Consider the following 27323-nt stretch of genomic DNA (forward strand, 5'->3'; position numbering starts at 1 on the left):
AGAGTCATAATAAAGTCTGGCGTTTTTAGAGTGCTACTGTTCTGACAAGTTGAAGGTGAATAACCTAACAACGATAACAAAAAGTGTCCATCCAAAATAAACTTTTAAAGTAAAACATGTCACAAAGACATAAAATGACCCTTAAACATGTGAAAAGATGTTCAATCTCACTCATAATTAGAGAAATGTAAATTAAAACCAGTTGTGACACCATGCTCACCCATCAGATTGGGAACAATTAACAAGAATGACAACACATGTACTGGTGAGGCTGTGCGAAAACTCAAAACAGCTGTGGAGGTGAGAATACTGATGACAAATACAACTTTTCTGGAAGGAAATTTAGCAATACCTAACAATACAACAAATGCACTTACCTTTAATCAGTCCAGTGATCCCACCTTTGGGAATTTACCCTGAGGGTACACCTCAACAATCAAAGTATATACACTGAAGCCTATTTTTTAATTACAAAACACTGGAAACAGCCTAATGTCCAGATACAGGACAGTGGTTGAATAAACTATGGCACATCCATGCAATGGAGTACTATGCAGCTGTAAAAAAACAAAAAAGTATTCTATAAATTAATAAGGAAGGATTCCTGGATGCATTTAGTAGATAACCTGAATATATTATTAACATACAGCCATCCCTCGGTATCTGCAGGGGACCGGCTCCAGGACCCCCTGTGGATACCAAAGTCCACGGATGCTCAAGTCTCTCATGTAAAATGGTGTAGTATTTGTATATAACCTATGCACATCCTCTCATGTACTTGAAATCATCTCTAGATTGCTTACAATACCTGATATAATCTAAATGCTATGGTAAACAGTTTTTAAACTGTATTGTTTAAGCAATAATGCCGAGAAAGAAAAGTCTATACATATCCAGTAGAGATGCAACCATCCCTTTTTTTTTCCCAAAAATTTTCCATGCATGGTTGGTTAGATCCACAGACACAGAACTCAATGGATACACAGGGCCGACTGTACATAATAAGGCTATATTATAATAACATAATAAATATGTGTTTTGTTTTGTTTTGTTTTGTTTTGTTTGAGACTGGGTCTCACTCTGTCACCCAGGCTAGAGTGCAGTGGCACAATCACAGCTCATGGCAGCCTCTGCCTCCTGGGCTCAAGCAAACCTCCCACCTCAGCCTCTAAAGTAGCTGGGACCACAGGCATGCACCACCACACCCAGCTAATTTTTGTACTTTTTTTTAAGAGATGGGGTTTTGCCATGTTGCCCAGGCTGGTCTCAAACTGCTGGGCTCAAGCAATCTGCCAGCCTTGGCCTCTCAAAGTGCTGGGATTATAGGCGTGAGCCACTGTGCCCAGCCAATAAAATATATTATTAAATCAAAGCATAAAAGAATACCTAGAGTGCACTACCCTTCATGTAAGGAAGAAAATATGAGGTGATATATATCTACACATACAGTCACGTACCACATAATGATGAGCTACATATGCAGTAATGGCCCCTTAAAATTATAATGGAGCTGAAAAATTCCTATCACTTAGTGACATCATAAATGTAGCATGACATATTACACATTTGTGTGATTCTGGTGTAAACCTACTGCACTGCTAGTGATAGAAAAGTATACAACATACAATTACATATATACATAAGACTTGATAATGATAATAAATGACTGTTACTGGTTTATGTATTTGCTATACTATACTTTTTACTATTATTTTAAGTATACTCCTACTTATAAAAAAAGTTAAATAAGGGTAAAAAGAAAATGTTTTTGCACAGCTGTACAATGTGTTTGTGTTTTAACCTAAGTGTTATTACAGAAGAGTCAAAAAGTTTTAAAAAATTAAAAAGTTTATAAAGTAAAAAAGTTACAGTAAGCTAAAGTTGATTTAGTATTGAAGAAAGAAAAAATTTTGGCAGGGCATGGAGACTCATTCATGCCTGTAATTCCAGCACTTTGAGAGGCCAAAGTGGGAGGATTGTTTGAGCCCAGGACTTCAAGACCAGCCTGGGTAACATATGGAGACCTCATTTTTACCAAAAATTAAAAAATTAGCCAGGAGTTGGGACACGCACCTGTAGTCCCAGCTACTTGGGAGGCTGAGGTAGGAGGATCGCTTAAGCCTGGGAGGTTGACACTGCAGTGAGCCATGGTCATGCCACTGCACTCCAGCTTGGGTGACAGGGAAAGATCCCGTCTCATAAAAAAAAAATAACTAAACAAAACAAAAAAATTTTTAAAAAAAGAAAAATTTTTAAAATAAAGTCAGTGTTGCCTACATGTATGATGTTTATAAAGTCTGTAGTAGTGTACGATAATGTCCTAGGCCTTCACATTCACTCACTGACTCATCCAGAGCAACTTCCGGTTCCACAAGTTCCATTCATAGTAAATGCCCAATACAGGTGTACCATTCTTATCTTTTATACCGTATCTTTTGTACAGTATTTTTACTGTACCATTTCTATGTTTAGATGAAATTGTCCAACAATGCATTTCTCATTAAGTGATGCATAACTACATGTATCCACCCATTTGTACAAAAACAAGAGCAGGAGAGCGAAACCAGAAGTCGGTGAGATTAGTTATCTCCACAGAATAGGTGGAAACGGGGTAGAAAGAAGAGGGGGATGGGAATAGGATAAAAGAGATGAAGGAGAAATGACAATTCTCTGAGTATGCCCTGGCAAATGACTGGTCTCTGAGTAGAATTCTGACTCTTAGAACAATGGTAATGTTTCACACATCCCTTAAAATAAATAGTTCAAATCAACCAGAATGTGGGAGAACCTCAAACTGCAAACCCAACTCTATTAAAAATTAAGAATAGAACTAAACTGTAGGAGATAGACAAGAAAAAACTAACCGAAGTAACTTCAGAAAACTATTTGGTAAAAATAAAGACAAAAAGAACCGTATGCACTACTGCACTCTGGTTACTAAATTTATTTTTCAGAAGAGTATGGGTTGGTAATTCTCTAACTACTTTGTGTGTACACTAGGATTGAACAGAGAACTAAATATATTGAGGAGAATGGAAGGAAAATGGTAAAACAACCTAAAGAAACCTTTAATAAATACAAGACAGAAAGAAGCAAACACCCAATCTTTCCAATCCAAATTTCTACTTCTCACAAGAGATTTTTAATTAAACAAAAAACAGTCTATGAAAGACAGCACGCAAAAGCAATTTTTCGGTTTATGAGACTACACCATTAAAAAAATACTCCCCAATTAGACCCCAAACCAAAAATTACTGAAATTGTGTTTCAGGAATTTATTATAGAAAAATAACACCATATATTTCCCATATAAAACAATTTTTTTAAAGGATATACAGGCTGGGCGCAGTGGCTCACACCTATAATCCTAGCACTTTGGGAGGCCAAGGTGGGCAGATCATATGAGGCCAGGAGTTCCAGACCAGCCTGGCCAACATGGCAAAATTCTGTCTCTACTAAAAATACAAAAATTAGCCGGGCATGGTGGTGCAGGTATGTAATCCCCGCTACTCGGGAGGCTGAGGCAAGAGAATTGCTTGAACTCGGAAGGCAGAGGTTGCAGTGAGCCAAAACGGCGCCACTGAACACCAGCCTGGGTGAGAGAATGAGACCCTGCCTCAAAAAAAATAATAATAATAATAAATAATAATAATAAAAATAAAAAGGATATATAATATTTTCATTTCCCCCATTTATTCCCCAAGTATTGATCAACTTTCATGTTAGAAATGGTGCTTTGGAGATATGCTTTAAGCGTTTCATAAATGCAAAAGTTTGGAAACATTTCATAATTCCTCATAAAGTAGGGTGGAAATTTACTCCAAAGTTTTAAGGCTTTTATAGGCCATTTCCCTATTATCATTAAACATTAACTGAAGACCCACCATGTGCCAGGAAATTCATCAGGCATGAACAGACATTACCAAGCATCTTGTAGGTGTTATGTGAAACATTACCCTTTAGGTGCTTGGTAACAAACCTAACATGTAAATCTTCTTAAAAAGCACATAACAGATAATAAACTGTTCAATGTCAATAAATTTTGTTGAATAAAAAGAAATCTTTACAATAGGTCTCTTAACCTCACAGGAATAATTTCTATCTTATTTTATTTTATTTATTTATTTATTTTGAGACAGAGTCTCGTGCTCTTGCCAGGCGGGAGTGCAGTGGTGCAATCTCGGCTCAATGCAACCTCCGCCTCCCAGGTTTAAGCAATTCTCCTGCCTCAGCCTCCCGAGTAGCTGGGACTACAGGCACCCACCACCATGCCTGGCTAATTTTTGTGGTTTTTTGTGTTGTTTTTTTCTTTTTTAGTAGGGATGGGGTTTCACCATATTGGCCAGGCTGGTCTCGAACTCCTGACCTTGTGATCTGCCCGACTTGGCCTCTCAAAGTGCTTGGGATTACAGGCGTGTGCCACTGTGCCTGGCCATTTCTATCTTATAGTGAACAATTTAGAATTGGGCCAGGCATGGTGGGTCACCCCTGTAATCCCAGCACTTTGGGGGGCTGAAGAGGGAGGATTACTCAAGGCCAGGATTTCAAAAACAGCTTGGCAACATAGCAAGACCCCAGCCCTATAAATATTGTTTTTAAAAATTAGCCGAGGCCAGGTGCGGTGGCTCATGCCTGTAATCCCAGCACTCTGGGAAGCTGAGGCGGGTGGATTGCTTGAGCCCAGAAGTTTGAAACCAGCCTGGGCAACACAGTGAAACCCCATCTCTGCAAAAGATACAAAAGTTATCTGGGCATGGGGGTACACGCCTGTAGTCTCAGCTACTCAGGAGGCTGAGGTGGGAGGATCATTTGGGCCCAGGAGTTCAAGGCTGCAGTGAGCTATGACTGGATCACTGTACTCCAGCCTGGATGACAGAGCAAGACCATGTCTCAAAAAAAAAAAAAAAAAAAAAAGAAATCTTTATAACTTAAGGACCTCTCTTTCTTTCTCTCTCTCTCTCTCTGTGTGACACACACACACACACACACACACACACACACACACACAGAAGAAGGCCCTTCCTAGTTTATATCTTCTTGCCCCGATTTGCTCTGGATTCATTTCATATCAACATTACAAATTATGATTTTAATAAATTCAGTAACAAAAGCACAATGCATATTATCAAATATAGTATCTTTCCAATAAACCATCTAAAGGTATAGTACCAAAAATATAAAATTTTTAACTTTCAAACACAGGTTTTATCTCATATACAAACTCACCTGGAAAACCAAGAGGCATCTTTTTTCCCAGAAAAACACTGGTATTGCCAATACTTAAACTCAACTTACACATTCAAATACATTTTAAAATAAAATACACATTTTTTTAGAGTTAACTACTCATATACAAAAATGTGAAAAATCTATGTGCTTCTTTTTAAAAGGTTACAGATATTCAATATGCCTTGCAGTTATGATGAAGATTAAATCTGAGAAAATATAATGTAACAGAAACAAAGCTTTGTCAATAGTAGCCTTCCTTTTTCAAGGAGGCTTCAAGTGTCCTAGACTTTGAGGTCAGAAATTGGACTCAAATTTTAGCTCAATCATTTGCTTCTTGTATACTTCAAAGCATAATACTTAACTGCTCCAGTTCTCAGTTTTCTCATATGAAAACTGGGATAAAACTGCCTACTTCAGAGAATGGCTATGAGGATTAATAATTTGTATAATTCATGATGTTATTCCTAAGAATTAATGTTTATTGAACATCTACTATAGGTATCACAAGATAATTATGTCTATATTGTCTATATTTTTAATACCACTACACCCTTCTAATAGATTCCATTTCCAATCTATAGTTGAAAAACTAAAAAACATTCAAATAATGTGCCCCAGGCTTGCAACTGGCCAATAGGATTTTTTTAAAACTTCCCTTTTAGACATCTTCAAACATACATAAAAGTAGAGAGAGTAATATAATCAAACCAAATCCACCCAGCACCTAGGCCCAGCAGTTATCAATGCATAACTCAGTCTTCTATGACATTCAACTTTTTTTTTTTTCCAATGACTCTGTACTTGTCTTTTAATTTTAAAGAATTCCAAATCTAGAAAGTAAAGAAGAAACCCCATGGGCTTTGGGTTAAAAACCTGAGTTAGAATTCTATTTGAGGCTGGGCACGGTGGCCCATGCTTGTAATTCCAGCACTCTGGGAGGCCAACGCAGGTGGATCGCTTCAGCCCAGGAGTTCAAGACCAGCCTGGGCAACATGGGGAAACCCTGTCTCTACAAAAAAAAAAAAAAAAAAAATTTAAAAATTAGCCAAGCATAGTGGAGCAACCCTGTAGTTCCAGCTACTCAGCAGGCTGAGAGTGGAAGGATCACCTGAGCTCAGAGATGTCGAGGCTGCAGTGAGCCATGATCGCGCCACTGCACTCCAGCCTGGGCAACAGAATGAGAGACGCTGCCTCAAAAAAAGAAAAAATAATTATATTTGATAATCCAGTTTCTTCCAGAAATAAATGGCAAAAAAATTTTAGATTCTAGTATAATCAAATATATAAAATTTTACTTTGATTTGATTTTTGCCCCTAAGGAAACCTAAAGAGAATTTGAGTGAAGAAAAATTCCAACCACCTATCATCATACCATTTTCCAAAGAACAGAGAAATTAAGGTAGATAACTTAGATTATAACGTGTAGATATCTATTTCCTTACAAATTTTACTTCGTTTTTTTTATTTTTTGATCTATGTGTTAGACTGAAACAGTGAGGAAAAAAACTAACATCGAGCCTTTACTATATGCTGTATGTTTTTCATTTGCTAAACCTCAACCTCATGGAAAAAGCATGGACTCTAGATGTAATATAAAAGGTTAAAAACTAACTGTACATATTGTAAAGAAATGGAATATTATATATTTAGCAAAGTTTTTCAGACCTTGAGAAACCAATAATATATTAATAGATGGGAGTCCACTGATGTGGCCACATATAAGTAAAAACATACAAAAAAGCATTAATATAGCCCACTTCCATATGTAATAGAAAAAAGGTATTATAACATTAGCAACAGGAGCAATCAAGTTTCTGGGACTAATTCCAATTAAGAAATGTCTAGGTCGGGAGTGGTACTTCCAGCACTTTGGGAGGCCAAGGCAGAGGGATTGCTTGAGCCCAGGGGTTCAAGATCAGCCTGGGCAAAATAGCCAGGCCCAGTCTCAAGAAAGAAAGAAAGAAAAAAAACAAAACGACCAAATGAATGAACAAAAGAAAGGTCTAATATCTACATGAAAAGCACCAGAGAACTTTCATTTAGAGCATACAGAAAATAAATACATGAAAGCACCATGAGCCTGGATGCACAGGTTCAATATTTCAAACTTGTTGGTATCTCTCAAATTAATATAGAAATTTAATGCAATTTCAGTCAAAATTCTAATGGGACTTCTAGGGAGTTTTTTTTTTTTCTTTTTTTTTTGGAGACGGAGTCTCCCTCTGTCGCCAGGCTGGAGTACAGTGGCGTGATCTCGGCTCACTGCAACTTCCGCCTCCCGGGTTCAAGCAATTCTCCCGCCTCAGCCTCCCGGGTAGCTGGGACTACAGGCGCACGCCACCACGCCCAGCTAATTTTTGTATTTTTAGTAGAGACGGGGTTTCACCATGTAGCCAGGATGGTCTCAATCTCTTGACCTTGTGATCTGCCCACCTCAGCCTCCCAAAGTGCTGGGATTATAGGCATGAGCCACTGAGCCCAGCCAGGAAATTTAAATATATTTTAAATTTCACTTGAAAGACTAAATGTGTAAAAATATCCAGTAAAAATTTTGAAAAGAAATTGAGACTACTTGTCTTCCTAGGCAGAACTATGGTAACGCCAGGCGTGGTGGCTTGCACCTGTAATTCCAGCTGCTTCAGAGGCTGAGGCAAGAGGACTGATTGAGCTCAGAAGTTCAAGAAGTTGTCAGTGAGCTATGATTGCATCACTGTACTCCAGCATGGGGGACAGAGTGAAACCCAACATTGGAGACAGAGCAGGTGGGGGATAAAAAAAAGCATGGTAATTAAAACTTGATACTAGGTAAAGGAATAGATAAATGAATCACTAGAATAGAGAAGCCAGACATGACCTATGTAAAAATAAGCATCTCGTAAATGATGATAAAGAAGGGAAAAAAATGGTGTCTCAATAAATGGAAACAATAAACACTGGAGATTCCAAAACAGGGGATGGTGGGAAGGAAGCAAGGGTTAGAAAACCGTCTATTGGGTAGTATGTTCACTATTTGAGTGACAGGATCAACAGAAGACCAAACCTCAGCATCATGCAATATACTCATATAACAAACCTGCACATGTTCCCCGAGACTAAAATTTGAAAAACAGGCTGGGAGAGGTGGCTTATGTCTGTAATCCCAGCACTTTGGGAGGCCAGGGTGGGTGGACTGCTTGAGTCCAGGAGTTTGAGACTAGCCTGGGCAACACAGCGAGACCCTGTCTCTACAAAAAACACAAAAATTAGCAAGGCATGGTGGCACACATCTGTAGTCCCAGCTACTCAGGAGGCTGACGTGGGAGAATCGCTTGACCCCAGGAGGCAAAGGTTGCAGTAAGCTGAGTTCAAGACACTGCACTCCATCCTGGGCAACAGAGTTAAGACGCTGTTTCAAAAAAGATAATAATTTTTAAAAATTAGGCTGGGCGCAGTGGCTCACACCCGTAATCCCAGCACTTTGGGAGGCCAAGGCAAGTGGATCACGAGGTCATGAATTCAAGACCATCCTGGCCAACATAGTGAAACTCCATCTCTATTAAAAATACAAAAATTAGCTGGGCATGGTGGTGCGTGCCTATAATCCCAGCTACTCGGGAGGCTGAGGCAGGAGAATTGCTTGAACCGGGACCTGGGAGGTGGAGGTTGTGGTGAGCCAAGATTGCGCCACTGCAGTCCAGCCTGGGCTACAGGGCGAGATTCCATCTCAAAAAAAAAAAAAAAAATTAAAACAATGTTGAAATAATTGGTTCTCCACACGAAAAAAAAGTTAAATTCTCACTGCAAGCCATGCCCCCAAATTAATTGTAGATGAGCTAATTGCTAAAAATATAAACAAAACAAAATATAGCAGATTCTTTATCATCTCAGAGCAGAAGGACCTTTGGAAGCATGATACATAATCCAGAAGTCATAAAATGAACAGGCTTGATTACATTAAAAATGAAACATACCTGGGTGGTAAATCACACTATGAACAAAATGAAAAGCAAATGACAAACAGGAAATTATTTGCAACACATGGCATGCTAAAGGTTAGTATTTATGAAATAGAAAGAGCTGTATCAACCAACAAGAAAAAGGTAATAGGTTTCCTCTCAGTAATTTTCCATCCACAGATTCCTACCACACTCCTTTGCTGTAAATCCCCACTTGTCCTTACTATATCTGGAATTGAGCACAATCCTGGACTGAGGTTTCTTTTCCACTTGGGCAATAGTTCCTCAATAAAATCTGTAGAAAAGAAAAAGGTAATGTCCCCAATGTAAAGTAAAAAAAAGATGGGTCAGGTGCAGTGGCTCACACCTGTAATCCCAGCACTTTGGGGGCCGAGGTAGGCAGATCACGAGGTCAGGAGATCGAGACCTTCCTGGCTAACATGGTAAAACCCTGTCTCTACTAAAAAATACAAAAAAATAGCCCAGCATGGTGGCAGGCACCTGTAGTCCCAGCTACTAGGGAGGCTGAGGCAGGAGAATTGCATGTGAACCCGGGAGGCAGAGCTTGCAGTGAGCCGAGATCGCGCCACTGCACTCCAGCCTGGGCAACAGAGTGAGACTCCGTCTCAAAAAAAAAAAAAAAAAAAAAAATATATATATATATATATATATATATATATACACATATATATATACACATACATATACATATATATACACATATATATACATATATACACACATATATATATACACATATATATATATACATATATAAATCCATACTTTATGGAGTACGGATGATAAACATTAAAAATATAATTAAGCTCAGCAATAATCAAATAAATTACAATAGGAAGATCACTTTCTATCAGACTGTCAAAAAGAAATCTCTTTGTTAAAGGTAATACTTAGTGTTGGAGATGCATCAAAATTCAAACTGTGTACATGCTTTATCCAATCTGTTCCTCTCCTAGAAATGTAGTCTATAGACTTGGGAAGGCTGGGAAAATGAAGACTGTAAGCATAATAATTGTATTTGTTTGTAAATGCACAAAGAAACTCTCAGAGGATTCACAAGAAACTAATAATGATGGTGCTAGGTTGGATGAAGCAGTGGAAATAGGGCAGATAGGGACAGGGGAGTGAGGGAGGCTTTGCTGAATACCTTTTACTACTATTTACATTGTTAAACCATGCACCTGTACTACCTAAAAATTTAAATTTTAAAAAAAAGCTCCTTCTGCGGAAACAACCCAAACGTCCATCAACGGATGAAGGAACAGACAAAACATAGTCTGTCTATACAAGGGAATATTATTCGAAGTGCTGATACGTGTTTCAACATGGACAATCCTTAAAAACATTGTGCTAAGTGAAAAAAAACAATCACAAAGGTCCACATATTATATGACTTCATTTATGTGAAATATTGAGAACAGGAAAATCCCTAGAGACAGAAGGTAGATTAGGAGCTGAGGTTAGTGGTTGCCAGGAGCTGGGTGTAGGGGTATTGAGAAATAACTGGCCATCTGAGAGGTTTCATTCTTGGATGCTGAAAATGTTCTGGAATTAGAAAGTGGTAACTGTTGCATAACCTTGCAAATCTACTAAAAACCACTTAACTGCACACTTTAAAAGGGTTAATTTTATGGTATGTAAATTAAATCTCAAGTTTTTTTTTTTTTTTTTTTTTTTTTTTTTTTAAAGCTCCTTCTGAAGAACAAAAGAACTTGTTAGGAGTCTTAAGAAGAGGATAAAAAACTAAAAGCATACTTTCTGCCAAAAATGGAGGTTAGGATAGGACAGCCTATTAATTCTTGAAATGTATCAACACTAGTGAAAAGACGTAGCTGTCTGAAATAGTGTTCAAGGGAATAATCAAAATTATCACAATGAAAAGAAAAATTATGAACTGAACACTGAGCTATTTCCAAGCAAAAACACTCACTTTAGAAAATAAAACAAACAAAAGAAAAACACTCACTTTAGAAAATAAAACAAACAAAAGAAAAATAACAGCAATCTCTATTCCTGTAATTATTTTGCCTTAGGTGAAACAAAATACAACACCACTGCCACATAAAAGCCTGAGATGTCCGGCAGGAATGTGCATATTCAGCTACAGGGTTAAATGATCTCTACTTTTTATACTTAGAATTAAAACAAGACAAATGTAAAAGTACAGCATCACTACTGTTTGGCAATCCTATTATCCATTAGGCCTAATTTCACAATACAATTTTTAAAAGCACCAAAGCAGGCTATGTATTTATTTGTTACCCACCAGGAAAAGAAACTTGGTTCAATTAAAGCTGCCATCTTGAGATCAGGATATACAAGGTATAACAAGGAATAAAAAAAAAAAAATAGAATCTAGCAAGATCTGATGGCATAATGATTTCTTTCCAACTTTTTAAACATATTACAATAGGGGGAAAAAGTCAATTTTGTAACCTTGCCACTTCCAGGAAAAGAGAGACAACGAAACCTGACTTCCTCAGCAAGATAAAAAAAAACTGATTAGGAAGTGATTATCTTGAAAAGCATGACCAGTAGGGCAAGCTAAAACAATAGTCCTGGAAAAGATTCAATTGCTTGACTTGGAAAGTGACTCACTTAAAAGGAGATGAGCAACTGTAGGATAAAGATTTTCATACCACTTTAGAAAAAAATTTTTTTCTCCTGCATTACGGTTCTCTGGAGAAATAGAACTAAGAGGATATATAAATAAGAGGAGATTTATTATTGGAATTGCTCATGTGACTATAGAAGCCAAAAAGTCCCACAATCTGCCATCTGCAAGCTGGAGAACCAGAAAAGCCTGTGGTGTAATTCAGTCCAAGTCCAGAGGAGTCAATGGTAAAAGTCCCTGTCCAAGTCCGAAGGCCCGAGAACTGGGAGGCTGATGGTTTCAGCCCCAATCTGAGTCCGAAAGCTTGAGAACCAGGAGCTCTGATGTCCAAGAGCAGGAGAAGATGGATGCCCTGGCTCAAACACAGTGAATTCATACTTCCTTTTTGGTTCTGTTCCCGCCCTCAACAGATGGGATGATGCTCACCTACACTGGTGAGAATGGGTCTTCTTTGCTAGGTCCACCAACTCAAACGCCAAGTATCTTCTGGAAACACCCTCACACACATGACCAGAAATCATTTTGTACCAGCTTTCTGAGCACCCCTTCCCAGTCAAGTTAACACAAAAAATTAAACATCATTGCCAGCTCCAGTGGCGTGTGCCTGCAGTCCCAGCTACTCAGGAGGCTTAGGTAGGAGCATCACTGGAGCTCAGGAGTTTGAGACCAGCCTGGGCAGCATAGTGAGACACTGTCTCAAAAAGTAAATAAATATAAATAAAATTTTTAAAATTAACCGACTTCCTACTCATGACCTTACCTCTAAGGGGTACTGCAACTACGTATTTCTAGACATGGCTAACCATCCTATTGACATATAGAAAAGATATACATTTAATCCACCAATGCATGTCCAGCAATCATTTTTATTTTTATTAACATCATATAGGGAATATATTAATATATCCCATTTTTTGAAAGTTTAAACATTACAGATAAAACTGAAGTTCTCTTTGAACACTATTCCCCACTCCATGGAAATTCTTTAAACCTAATCCAAACCCTGCTTTCTTAGTTCTCTCACATAAGGAGAACAGGAGAAATGGAAAGTAACCAGTTACCATTCTAGTCCTTTTAAATTTTACTTGAGAACTTAAAATGACTTATGTTCATAGCATACAACCATAATTTACTTTGTAGGTTCTATTTTCACTGCTCTTTTGGACACTTTCCAATTTCTCTCTATAAACATTCATGTGAGGAACAAAGGTAAAAAGGAAGAGAAGGTGCATTTACTAATGAGTCTCAGGTGCTTACTTCCTTTAGTATGCTCTAATACTGCACACTACATTCCTGATGCAAAGATTACCTTTCCTAGGTCCACTGGAACAGTCACAGAGAGGCTGGGAAATGGTGAAACAGAGAGCACCCATCAGCCTAAACACTCATATGCTTGTGCAATTATAACTTGAGGAGCTACCACAGGAGAATTCATAATTTTTTTCCTTTTCTTTCTCTCCCTTTTAAGAGACAGGATCTTACATTGGCCAGGCTGGGGCGCAGTGGCTATTCACAGGCGCGACCCCACTACTGATCACAGCATGGGAGTTCTGACCTGCTCCATTTCTTTTTTTTTTTTTTTTTTTTTTTTTTTTTTTTTTTTTTTTTTTTGAGACGGAGTCTCGCTCTGTCACCCAGGCTGGAGTGCAGTGGCGCAATCTCGGCTCACTGTAAGCTCCGCCTCCCGGGTTCACGCCATTCTCCTGCCTCAGCCTCTCCGAGTAGCTGGGACTACAGGTGCCCACCACCACGGCCGGCTAATTTTTTGTATTTTTAGTAGAGACGGGGTTTCACCGTGGTCTCGATCTCCTGACCTCGTGATCCGCCCGCTTCGGCCTCCCAAAGTGCTGGGATTACAAGCGTGAGCCACCGCGCCCGGCCCCATTTCTGATCTGGGCCAGTTCACTCCTCCTTAGGCAACCTGGTCGTCTCCCCTCCCAAGAGCTGCCATATTTGATGTCAAACTTAGTGCAGACACCCAATCAGCATAGCTCACTCCAGCCCAGCTCACTCCAGCCCAGAACTCCTGGGCCCAAGTGATCCACCTTAGCCCTCTACTAGCTGGGACTACAGGTGTGTGCCACCACACTTGACAAGAACTTATAATTATATTGACATACCAACAAATATTAACCCAAAGACAGAGGTGCATCCTATATACTCCAAAGTCTTTTGTAGCATAATATTCAAATACAAATATTTCTTGAAGGACTTCTGCAGATTATGCTCAAAGCTCCACAGAAGAGTCTATATTTGCACTGGATACATTAGAGGATGGAGACATGTTGGTAAAGAAGGAAAAAGATAATCTGAAAAAGGGAAAAGTCTGCTCGCCTTTCCTTTCTTCTCTGTCACATTGCCAACAGAATACTCACGTTCCTCTGTCATTTCAAATTGACAGTCTAAACTAAAAAATGTAAGCCAAATGACTCGCTGCTTTTTATATATATTTATAGTTGGCTTTAAGGTTATACTTAGGTGCATACAAATTTCAAACTGTTCTATCTTTCTGGTGACTTGAACATTTTGTTATTTTTGAAATGATTCTCTCTCTCTACTTCTCACCTTAAAGTCTACTTTGATATTAGCACAGTGACACCAGTTTTCATCAGGCTAATGTTCACACAGTTTCTATGCTTTTACTTTATGTATTCATACCTCTAAGGCATTTGTCTCGAAAGCAAGCATGTATATGGATTTTATTGTTTTTCTAGTATAAACATCTTTAGTTTTTAATTGAAGCATGAAGTCTACTCATTTGTTATGTAATCACTGACATATTTAGGAATCAAACTATCATCTTACTATTTGTCCCACTTGTTCCATACATACCTTTTCTTGCCTTCTTTTGGATTAAGTTTTTAAATCATTATTATTCTGCTTTTCCCCTTTATGAGCTTTTTACAATATTTTATAATTCTGTTAGTGGTTACACTGTAGGGGAAAACACGAACCCTAATTTACAAAAGCCTAATGTAAATTTGTACTTTTCCAGCTGCTGGATGGTGAAAGGACTTAGAATACCAACTCCTTTAACTCCCCATTGTTACTATTATTGTTGTGTATTTTAATTCTACATTTAAAGTTAAGCCCCATATATGATGACAAATTCACTTAAATTTACTATTTCCCCTTTCCATTGATCTTCATTTCTTCCTACCCCTCCATGTTCCCATCTGGAATCATTTTCCTTTTGCCTGAAAATCTCTCTAGTTTTTTTTTGTTTGTTTGTTTTTTCTGGAGACAGAGCCTTGCTCTGTTGCCCAGGCTGGAGTGCAGTGGCACGATCTCAGCTCACCTCCCAGGTCTAGGCAATTCTCCTGCCTCAGCCTCCCGAGTAGCTGGAATTACAGGCTCCCACCACCACGCCTGGCTAATTTTCATATTTTTAGTAGAGACAGGGTTTTACCATGTCGGACCAGGCTAGTCTTGAACTCCTGACCTCAGGTGATCCGCCCGCCTTGGCCTCCCAAAATCCTGGGATTACAGGTATGAGCCACTGTGCCCAGCTCTCTCTAGTATTTCTTTTAATGCAGAGACTGCTGGTGACAAATTCTCTCAGTTTTTATTTGTCTCAAAATGTCTTTATTTTTAATTTCTGAAGGTATAAAATTCTGGACAGGCACTTTGACGATGTCATTCCATTGTCTTCTGGCTTCCATTGTTTCTATCAATGCTTACTACATGCCTTTGAATTTAATGTGTATTTTTTTCTTTGGCTGCTTTTAGGATATCCTCTTTGTCTTTACTTTTCATCAGTTTTACTGTGAGGTAACCGAGTGTGGTTTTATGTTTTTTCCCCTTGGATTCAAAGTACTTCTTGAATCTGTGGCTTGTATTTATAGTTGGTTTTAGAAAATTCTTGGCTATTATCTCATCAAATACTGCTGCGGTCAGAAACAGAACCTCTGACTAGTTTTCTTAATCTCATTTTTAAAGTATATGAAATATCCATAAATGACCCTGTGATGGTTAATTTTGTGGGTCAACTTGACTGGGAAGGGATGCCCATATTGCTGGTAAAACATTATTTCTGAGGGTATTTCCGGAAGAGATTTGCATTTGAATTGGTAAACTGAATAAAGACTGCCCTCACCAATACAGGTGGGCATCATCCAATCCACTGAGGGCCAGAATAGAACAAAAAGGCAGAGGATGGGCTACCTTGCTCTCTAAGCTGGGACATCATCTTCTCCTGCCTGCAGACATCAGTGCTCCTGGTTATCAGGCCCTTGGATTCCAGCTGAGACTTACATCATTGACTCCGGATTCTCAGTTTTGGGGCTTGGACTGGAACTATACCACCAGCTTTCCTCGTTCTCCAGATTGCAGATGGCAGCCTCCATAATCACATGAGCCAATCCCTTATAAATTATCTTTAAATAACAAATCTCTGTATATAATAATCTCGGTATAGATGTTAAATCTCTCTCTATATATATATATACACACACACACTATATATACACTATATATATACACTATATATACACACTATATATATACTGAGAGTATACGTATACTATATATAGTATATATAGTTATATATAGTATAGTGTATGTATACTATATATAGCATATATATACACTATATATAGTGTATATACTATATATAGTATATATATATAGAATATATATACGCTACACACACACACACACACACACACACACAGTTTACCCTTGAACAATGCAAGAGTTAGGGGTGCTGACTCCCCATGCACATGCAACTTTTGGCCAGGCATGGTGGCTCACATCCGTAATCCCAGCACTTTGGGAGGCCGAGACGGGTGGATGACCTGAGCTCAGGTGTTAGAAACCAGACTGGGCAACATAGCAAAACCCCATCTCTACAAAAAAAAAAAAAATACAAAAATTAGCCGGGTATCATGGCGTGCACCTGTAGTCCCAGCTACTCAAGAGGCTGAAGCATGAGAATCGCTTGAACTTAGGCGGTCGAGGCTGTAGTGAGCTGAGATCACGCCACTTCACTCCAGCCTGGGCGACAGAGCAAGACCCTGTCTCAAAAACAAGAACAAAAACAATATCCACATAGAACTTTTAACTCCCCCAAAACTTAACTATGAAAAGCCTACTACTGATCAGAAGCCTAGTAACATAAATAGTTGATTAACACATACTTTGTATGCTGTATTATATACTGTATTCTTACAATAAAGTAAGCTAGGCTGGGCACAGTGGCTCACACCTGTAATCCCAGCACTTTGGAAGGCCAAGGCAAGTGGATCACCTGAGGTCAGGGGTTCGAGACCAGCCTGACCAACATGGTAAAACCCCATCTACAAAAAATACAAAAGATTAGCTGGGCGTGGTGGTAGGCACCTGTAATCCCACCTACTCGGGACGCTGAGGCAGGAGAATCACTTGAATCGGCGAGGCAGAGGTTGCAGTGAGCTGAGATCGTACCACTGCACTCCAGCCTTGGCAACAAGAGGGAAACTCTGTCTCAAAAAAAATAAATAAATAAATGAATAAAGTAAGCTAGAGAAAAGAAAATGTTATTAAGAAAACCACAAGGGGCCAGGCATGGTGGCTCACACCTATAAACACAGCACTTTGTGAGGCCAAGACAGGCGATCAGCTGAGGTCAGGAGTTCAAGACCAGCCGACATGGTGAAACACCATCCCTACTAAAAATACAAAATATTAGCCAGGCATGGTGGTGCATGCCTGAAATCCCAGCTACTTGGGAGGCTGAGGTAGGAGAATCCCTTGAACCTGGGAGGCAGAGGTTGCAGTAAGCTGTGGTCGCACCATTGCACTCCAGCCTAGGCGACAAGAGCGAAACTCCGTCGAAAAAAAAAAAAAGAAAATCATAAGGAAGAGAAAATGTATTTATTACTCATTAAGTGGAAGTGGATCATTATAAAGGTCTTCATCCTTATCTTCATGTTGAGTAGGCTGAGGAAGAGGAAGGAAGAGAAGGGGTTGGTCTTGAGGTCTCAGGGGTGGCAGAGGCAAAAGAAAATACACTATACATGAACCCACACAGTTTAAACTTGTGTTGTCCAAAGGTCAACTGTGTGCCTGTGTGTGTGTGTGCTCGCGCACACGCCTGTGTATGCAGGCACATGCGCGTGTATACACTATTGGTTCTGGAAGGCCCTAATAGAGATTTTGGTACCAAGCAGCAGCGGTGCTGCTATAACAAACATTTAAAGACGTGGAAGCAGCTTTGGAACCAGGTAATGGGTAGAGGCTGGAAGAGTTTGGAGGTGCATACTATTAGAAAAAGCCTACATTGCCCTGTGTGAACCTTTAAAGGTGATTCTGGTGAGGACCCAGAAAGAAGAGAGATGAGCTGTAGAAAAAGCCTCAATCTTCTCAGAGAATTCCTAAGTAATCCTGAGCAGAATGTCAGTAGAAAACATGAACAGTAAAGAGCATTCTGATGAAGTCTCGGATGAAAATAAGGAACGTGTTATTGGACAATATGGAGATGATCCTGGTTATAAAGTGGCAAAGAACTTGGTTGAAGTGTGTGCATGTTCTACTATTTTGTGGAAGGGAGGACTTAAGAGAGAAATTGGATATTTACCTGAGGCAATTTCTAAGCAAAATGTCAAAGGTGAAGTTTGCCTCCTCCTGCCTGATTATAGTAAAATGCGAGAAGAGGGCTATGACTTAAAGACAGAATTGTCAAGCAAAAATGAAGTAGAACCTAAAGATCTGAAAAGTTCTAGCCAGACTACAGAAATTTTAAAAAAGGCCTGTTCAGGGGAAAACACTACAGGTGTGCCCAAGTCCCTCTGATAAGGACAGTAATATGGGTGTGAACCATGGACTTCAGCCACTTCAGCAGGAGAACAGCCAGTGTGAGATGAAAGGGAATGAACTGGGAAGGAATGAAGGATGGCTGTCAGTCTTCCTGGGTTTTACAGGCCAGGACCACAGTGCTTTTTGGCAGAGAATGTGCACTATTCTTCAAGACAAAGGCAGAGCAAGCCCAAAGGTGATTAAGAGATCATCAGGGCTGCTTTCTTGGTTTCAAAAGGGGTAGGCAGGGACTGCCTTATTCAACAGGCAAGATGGTCTCTGCCAGATGCCGTGAGGATAGGAACAACCAGCAGGACCCTAGGGGCACAACCCTTCCTGGGTAGAGCCGTGGAGGCAGGCCCCCCACCTCAGCAGGTCTGGAAGGTGGGCCTGGAGTGCAGAACATGGGCTCAGTGAAGATTATTCTCAAGCCTTAAGATCTCAAGGAGTTTGCCTTATAGTTTGGACTCACTAGGGCTCCATTGCCCCTTTCTTCTTTCCTATTTCTCTTTTGAAAATGGAAATGTCTAGCCCAAGTCTGTCCCACCATTGTATTTTCTAAGCACATAACTTGTTTGGTTTCACAGGTTTGCAGCTGAAGAGCAATTTGCCTCAGGATGAATCATACCTGGAGTCTCACCCACATCTGAGTTAGATGATATTTAAACGAGACTTCGGATTTTTTACTTTAAGAGTTGATGCTGGAATGAGTTAAGAGTTTAAGAATGTTGGGATTATAATGAATGTATTTTGCATATGAGAAGAGCATATATTTAGGGGGACAGGGCAGAATATTATAAGCTAAATGTTTATGTCCCCACAAATTCATACAGTCACCCCTCAGTATCTGCAGGAGATTGATTCTAGAACCCCCTATAGATACCAAAATCCTCAATGTTCAAGTCCCTTATATAAAATGGCATAGTATTAATATTTCCATATACCTATACACATCCTCCTGTATACTTTAAATTATCTCTAGATTACTTATAATACCTAATACAATATAAATGCTGTTTATAGTTGTTGTAATATTTTTATTGAGTTTTTTTCCTGAATATTGTCTATCTGCAGATGTTGAACCTACAGATAGGGAGGACTGTGACTGTATGTTGAAATCCTAATCCTCCATGTTATGGTATTAGGAGGTGGGGCCTTTGGCAGACGATGAGGTTATTAGGGCTCCACCATCACAAATGGGATTAGTGCCCTTATAAAAGAGACCCAGGAGAGCTCCCTCACGCCTCCTGCCATGTGAGGACTCAGTGAGAAGAGGCCATCCATGAATAAAAGGCAGCCCCTCACCAGACATCAAATCTTCTGGGGCTTTGATCTTAGGCTGTCCTGCCTCCAGAGCCATCAGAAATACATTTCGGTTGTTTATAGGCCACCCAGTCCATGACACTCTGTTATAGCAGCCCAAACAGACAAAGAGAGAACTATTATACACAGATGACCCTTGAACAACACAAGTTTGAACTGCAAGGGTCCACTTACATGGATATTTTTTCCAATCAAATGCAGATTGAAAAATACAGTATTCGTGGAACGAGAAACCTACATAAACAGAGAGCTAACTTTTCATATACAGAGGTTCTCTGGGGCCAACTTCGGGACTTGAGCATGCATGGATTTTGGTATACGTGGGTGGCCCTGGAACCAATCCCTCCTCTTCATACCAAGGGACGACTGAACTATGATATTAACATGCTAAGAGAATATCTTAGTAGTTTATTCCAAGGCATATGATGCTCCAATTATGCTCCAATTTTATTTACAAATCTTTGGTAGGAATGTAAATTGAGTCCTAAGTGTGCATAAAACCTACTTCATTGATATCTGCTGCATAACCTATTAATTGGCTATTTAGCACTTTTAAGTGAACAGAACATGAGTCTATAAAGTAGGTTTATGCACATTTATGCATGAATTTAAATTTCAACTAAAAATATGAATTCACAGTATGTTTAGTGAATTTTTGTTTTATATTTAAAGCCATGTCTTAAAAAAAAAAAAAAAACTACATTAAGAGAAATGTTTTGTCCCCCCTAATGGAAGCAGAGCACCATATATCCCTGATTATATTTCAGGGAACAACACATATCAAGTAAATGGAAAAACAAGTAATGTTACCACCACGCCAGTGCTGGTTTGTTCAACGTCAGGTACGTAATAGCTAAAAGTACATCACATTAGGCTTCTAATGCTCTCAGTGACTAAAGAACCAACTATTAATTTGTTCACCTTCCAAACATAGCAGCTATTCCATGTTTCCTGACTGGTTGCTCTGTTCCTTATTAAAGTTTCCTACGTCTCGGTTTATAGAAAACTGACAATGACTCATAGGGAGAGCATCTAGAGCAAGAGACATTTTTAATAGGCTCTATTTCAAAAGTACCAAATGGTGCAATTAGAAGTATATTCTGCTTAGCCTGTAAAGCTTAAGACTGTAGTTAAATCCCTAAATAAATCTGCCATAAAATGAAATAACCTTGAAATAATCTATTATACGCTATAAAAATACAAACTCTTGTAACTATAATAGAAAAGACTTAGAAAACTAGAAAAGTCTGAAGTATTAAGTACTGTTTGGCAAAGTGATTTTCTATATAAAAATGTATTTTTCAGACAACTACAGCTTATCCCCCTAAAGTACTAAAACGTTTTCCTATATGTTTATTGAAAGCTTTAATACTTTCCTACCCACTAAACTCCAGCATACTAAAGACAATCAGGATTTTTACTCACGATACGAGTTAATCATCATAAAGCATTCAAATTAATGCTTTGAAAAGTGACATAAAAATGCTTCAAGGTTGGAGGTGATTGGTCCGTACATAAAGGGAATCAAGCCCATGGGCTGTAACAAACCTGCTATCCAAGTCAATTAAATAACCTTCATTTTTTGCTGTCAATGGTTGTTACTGGCCAAGCCTAAGTAAGTGAGAACTTAACAAATTTATCGAGAATCTCCTTTCTTAAACACAAATAGCTTTGACAATAATTTGACCGGAATTACTTTTAAATGTTCAGTAAGATAAAAAGTCCAAAAGGTATACAAAGGAGGAAATAAATAAAGCAAGCACCTGTATAGGTGGCCCACACAGTCATTTTTACCTTAATAATCCTCCTTTTCTTATTTTTATTTTTTAAGAGACAGGGTCTCACTAGGTTGCCCAGGCTGGAGTGCAGTGTCTATTCACAGGCATGATCATAGCACACTGCAGCCTCGAGCTCCTGGCCTCAAGCAGTCCTCCTGTCCTCAGCCTCCCAAGTAGCTGGGACTACAGGCACGTGCCACTGCACTCAGCTTTCCTCCCCTCTTTCTGAGGCTAAAAAACAAACCTTTAATATGGCTGCTACTGAAATCACTGAAGAAAACTGAAGTTTAAGAACAAATGGGTTTATGACTAGAAAAAGGAATGAGAGTGGAATAGCATGAGGCACACTGGCCTGCCTCTCAAGTATCTCTCTGCCTGAAAATATAAATATCTGCCATGCCACTTAGAGATATGCTCAGGAATAAGAAGCACACTTGTGTAACCACACTCTGGGGAGCTCAGAACTGTGGGTCGCATTCATGTGACTTGTTCAAGCATCACTTCTGCCCAGGAGGTGGAACCATCTGCACCAAGGAGACGGGCTCAAGACTAGGAATAAGGGAGGTGGGAAATTCTGAAGCACAAAATGTAGGGACAAGCTGAGGGGAGTAGAGAGAAGGATGAAGCACTCCGCATCTAGGTACCTGAGGAGAGAAGAAAAGGAACAGGAGAGAAGCAAAAACAAGACCAATGAGAAGATACCGGAGAATGTAATCCTCTCACACCACTTAGCTGCCTGCTTCCAAGACTCAAGTCTGTTAAGAGAATGGGTCAGCTAAATTATAGTTAATGAATCTTCTAAGGGTTAACCAGGAATCTGGTCACCAATGAAAATCTTACTTCTAGGTCAGGCGTGGTGACTCATGCCTGTAATCCCACAACTTTGGGAGGCCGAGGCAGGTAGATCACTTGAGGCCAGGAGTTCGAGACCAGCCTGGCCAACATGATGAAACCCTGTCTCTACTAAAAATACAAAAATTAGCCACCTTAGGGTGAGGCACGAGAATCGCTTGAACCAAGGAGGCAGAGGTTGCAGTGAGCCGAGATTGTGCCACTGCACTCCAGCCTGGGCTACAAGAGCAAGACTCTGTCTCAAAAAAAAAAAAAAGTAAGTCTTACCTTTAAAAGTCAATAACTCTGAGATCCTCATGAGAAAATGAACATAAAAATGACTGTATCTGAGGCTGGGCACAATGCTCATGCCTGTGTAATCCCAGCACTTTGAAAGGCCAAGGCAGGCACATTGCTTGAGCCCAGGAGTTCAAGACCAGCCTGAGCAACATGGCAAAACCCTGACTCTATTAAAAAATACAAAAATTAGCTGGGCACGGTGGTATGTGCCTGTATATACACAGGCAAACTCATATCTAAACAGAAGCAATAACTAAAAGGCTTGTCCCACGACCCAGGCCTCCAGCAGAGGATGAGAGCTCCACGGGACCCTGTCAGACCCTCTTGTTTCTCTCCAATGTCCTTCAGGAGTGGGGTTTCCAATGGCTTTTAAGGCATGCACTAAAACAATGCTAGTGACACTCCATTCATTCACCACTAAAATATATAAAATATTTCATGTCACTAGTGCCATAGCAAAGTCTCCATAGACAGCAGAAGACTACAATCAGTATTAAAATCATATGCATAATACACTTTACCATCTTAATGACTGAGACATCGTCACCACTTCGAAAGTGGAGGAACAGCAGATGGCGAGTATTATTTTAATGAATGAGATCTACTTGAGCGAATTTTTGTCTAGGATTGTTCAGTACTATCAGTAGTAATTCAGTTAATTACTAAACAAAAAGCTTCTATTGCCACATTAATCAAGACTCCTGACAATTTTCTCTTCAAACTAGTCCTGAATATATCGTGGGATATATTCCTTTACTAATGAATCTTTTTGCTTTTTATCTTCAGATACTTCTTAACCCTAATTGAGCTTATCCTCTTCTCAATCTTGAAAATACATTTTAACTTGAAGAGCTTTTGTGATCTATTTTAAATCTCCAGTCTAAAGCAGTCTTTTCCTGGATGTCTGTGTGAAGATATGACTATACCCAGACATTACACAGAAAATGAAGAGAAGAAACACATCAATCATGTGGGCCTTTTGCACAGCTGCGTACTCTGCCAAGAACCGGGCCTTTTGCACAGCTGTGTACTCTGCCAAGAACTACCTCTCCTCTCAATGCCTCCCCCTCCTACCCCTGGCCCTGTCTGTATCAGATGCTTTCCACCCTAGAACCCCAGCTCCACCCATGAGATGCTCTCCATCCAGAAGCCCCAGCTCCACCCATGAGATCCTTTCCATCCAGAAGCCCCAGCTCCACCCATGAGATCCTTTCCATCCAGAAGCCCCAGCTCCACCCATGAGATCCTTTCCATCCAGAAGCCCCAGCTCCACCCATGAGATCCTTTCCATCCAGAAGCCCCAGCTTCACCCATGAGATCCTTTCCATCCAGAAGCCCCAGCTCCACCCATGAGATCCTTTCCATCCAGAAGCACCAGCTTCACCCATGAGATCCTTTTCATCCAGAAGCCCCAGCTCCACCCAGTTAGGCTCTTCTGTCATACACACCACAGCACCCCACACTTGTCTTCAGATGATTACGTTTTTAATGGTAAAACTGTGTGACTGGTAATTAACATCTATCACTCAGATTCTGAGACTAGGTTTCTAGAAGCTTCGGCCTGCAGCCCCAGCTTGTTCAACCTGCAGCCCCAGCACTGAGTACAGGCCATGGGACACAGTAGGTACTCCATAGATACTTGTTAAATCCATAAGTACTTGCTGAATATTTCTGAATTGCCCTGCAGTGGGCCAGCACACAGAGACACAGCAGGTAAGCAGAACAGACATGGCTCCAGTTGCTGTCTTTTTGGAGGTTATTTCCATGACAAGACAGACAAAAAAGAAAAAGAAAAAATTAATATGTAATTACAATTGTGATATGAAATTGACTACCAGTTTTTTGAGATGGAGTCTCACTCTGTCACCCGGGCTGGAGTGCAGTGGTGAGATCTCAGCTCACTGCAGCATCCACCTCCCGGGTTCAAGCAATTCTCATGCCTAAGCCTCCCAAGTGGCTGGGATTACAGGTGCACGCCACTGTGCCCAGCTAATTTTCGTATTTTTAGTAGAGATGGGGTTTCACCATGTGGTCAGGCTGGTCTCAAATTCCTGACCTCAAGTGACCTGCCTGCCTCAGCCTCCCAAAGTGCTAGGATTACAGGTGTGAGCCACCACATGCCCGGCCTTGACTACCATTTTTATTTCCTTCTGGATACTACAATGAATTTTTTTAATGTTGATTTTTCACAGACCTATACTTTTCTTTCACCTATTTGATGCATTACACATCCCTCCTACTTTCTGTTGCTCATATTAACAAATCTCGGCCGGGCACAGTGGCTCATGCCTGTAATCCCAGCACTTTGGGAGGCTGAGGCGGGCTGATCACCTGAGGTCAGGAGTTCGAGACCAGTCTGGTCAACATGGGGAAACCCCATCTCCACTAAAACTACAAAAATAAGCCAGGCGTGGTGACGCATGCCTGTAATCCCAGCTACTCAGGAGGCTGAGGCAGGAAAATCGCTTGAACCCAGGGGGCTGAGGTTGCAGTGAGCCAAGATCGTGCCACTGCACTCCAGCCTGGGCGACAGAACAAGACTCCGTCTCAAAAATAAATAAATTAATTAATTAAATAAATCTCAACTGGTCAAACCAAAGTCAGACACATTTGAGTTGTCAGAAGACAGACTACATTACACCCTGGCTGAAGTCCACTTGCCTGCAAATGTCTGAGGAAGAGGTCTTGCAACCCAAAAATAGGCTAATGGTTCTAAATAGATATTTTCTAGGAACTAGGGTAAATAGAACCATTTTTTTTTGGGGGGGGGGTGCAGAGCTTGCTAAAAGGGCAGGCAATTATCAACAAAGGATAACACAAACAAAAATAGTTTGAAATTCTTCTATCATATCTTTTTTAAAAGAAACGTGTGGATTACAAAATAACTTTCACTAATGCTACCAATCTGTTATTACTAAAAACATTATTTTTTATACATTTTTACAGTGTAGTCTTTTAGTGACTTGTTCTGTTTTTTGTTTGTTTTGTTTTGTTTTTTGACAGAGTCTTGCTCTGTAGCTCAGGCTGGAGTGCAGTGGTGCGATCTTGGCTCACTGCAACATCTACCTCCTGGGTTCAAGCGATTCTCCTGCCTCAACCTCCCCGGGTGGCAGGGATTACAGGTGCCCACCACCACACCCAGCTAATTTTTGTATTTTTAGTTGAGACGGGGTTTCACCATGTTGGCCAGGCTGGTCTCGAACTCCTGACCTCAAGCGATCAACCCACCTCGGCCTCCCAAAGTGCTGGGATTATAGGCGTGAGACACCACGTCCAGCCTGTGACTTGTTCTTATTATAGTTTCAGCAAAAATTAACATTAGAAAAATAGTCCATGTTTAAAATTTGTTCAGAATTGTGTAGCCACAATGTAAGTGGTTCTTCAGTAGAATATCTGATACTTATGAGGATCTTTAAGAGGAAAAAAAATAGTAATCAATCAGCATATACTGAATTTTTGTTTTGTTTTTTGTTTTCTTGAGACAGAGTCTTGCTTTGTCACCCAGGCTGGAGTGCACCGGCGTGATCCCGGCTCACTGCAACCTCTGCCTCCCGGGTTCAAGCGATTCTACTGCCTCAGCGTCCGGAGTAGCTGGAATTACAGGGGTGTGCCACCACACCCGGCTAATTTTTGTATTTTTAGTAGATACGGGGTTTCACCATGTTGGTCAGGCTGGCTTCGAACTCCTGACCTCATGATCTGCCCACCTCAGCCCCCCGAAGTGCTAGGATTACAGGCGTGAGCCACCGTGCCTGGCTGAAATGCTTATTATTACCAAGAACTCACTTTATGTGAGTTTTATTGAGTCTTCACAATAACTGTATCAAGGAACTATCAGCTTTGTCTTATAGATGGCAACTGAGGCTTAAATGAGGTCACCTGACTCGAGGCAATTGTGTGATCTTTCAGAATTAGTGCACGTCTGGAGTGGGTTCCTAGCCAATGATATTCGAGCACTGGCCTATCACACTGAAATGAGGGCAAGCAGTAGGAAATAGCAACACCAGACTAGAAGGAATTCTTTTTGACATGCTTTTGTAATGAAGCATTTTGGTGGATATTATGTTCCTGTTATGGGCTAAACCGTTTCCCCTTAAAATTCATATGCTGAAGTCCTAACTGCCAGGACCTCAGAATATATGATTATATTTAGAGATGGGTCTTCAAAGGCGGTAATTAGGTTAAAATGAGTTTATTTGAGTGGGCCTTAATCCAAAATGACTGGTGTCATTACAAGATGAGGAAATTTAGACAGACACACAGTTACAGAGGGAAGACCACGTGAAGACACAAGGGGATGGTGGCCATGTACAAGCCTAGGACAGAGGCTGAGGGAGGAACCAACCCAGCCAACACCTTGATTTCAGACTTCTGTGTTCCAGAATTGTGAGAAAATATGATTCCGTTGTTTAAGCCACCCAGCTGGTGGCACTTTGCTATGGCAGCAAACTAATATAGTTCCTAAGTCACGAGCACTTGCTCATTCCACAGAGCTCAGAGTTCAGTGACAGTCAGGAA

General features: G+C 40.1%; 1 protein-coding gene across 3 annotated transcripts in view; it reads right to left on the bottom strand.

Annotated features, from left to right (window-relative positions):
* Nucleotides 1-27323, bottom strand: part of INPP5F (inositol polyphosphate-5-phosphatase F) — a 102716-nt gene that overhangs the window by 46082 nt on the left and 29311 nt on the right. The gene's annotated exons all lie outside the window — the stretch shown is intronic.

The sequence above is a fragment of the Symphalangus syndactylus genome, chromosome 2 (assembly GCF_028878055.3).
Source record: "Symphalangus syndactylus isolate Jambi chromosome 2, NHGRI_mSymSyn1-v2.1_pri, whole genome shotgun sequence".
NCBI classification, from domain to species: domain Eukaryota; kingdom Metazoa; phylum Chordata; class Mammalia; order Primates; family Hylobatidae; genus Symphalangus; species Symphalangus syndactylus.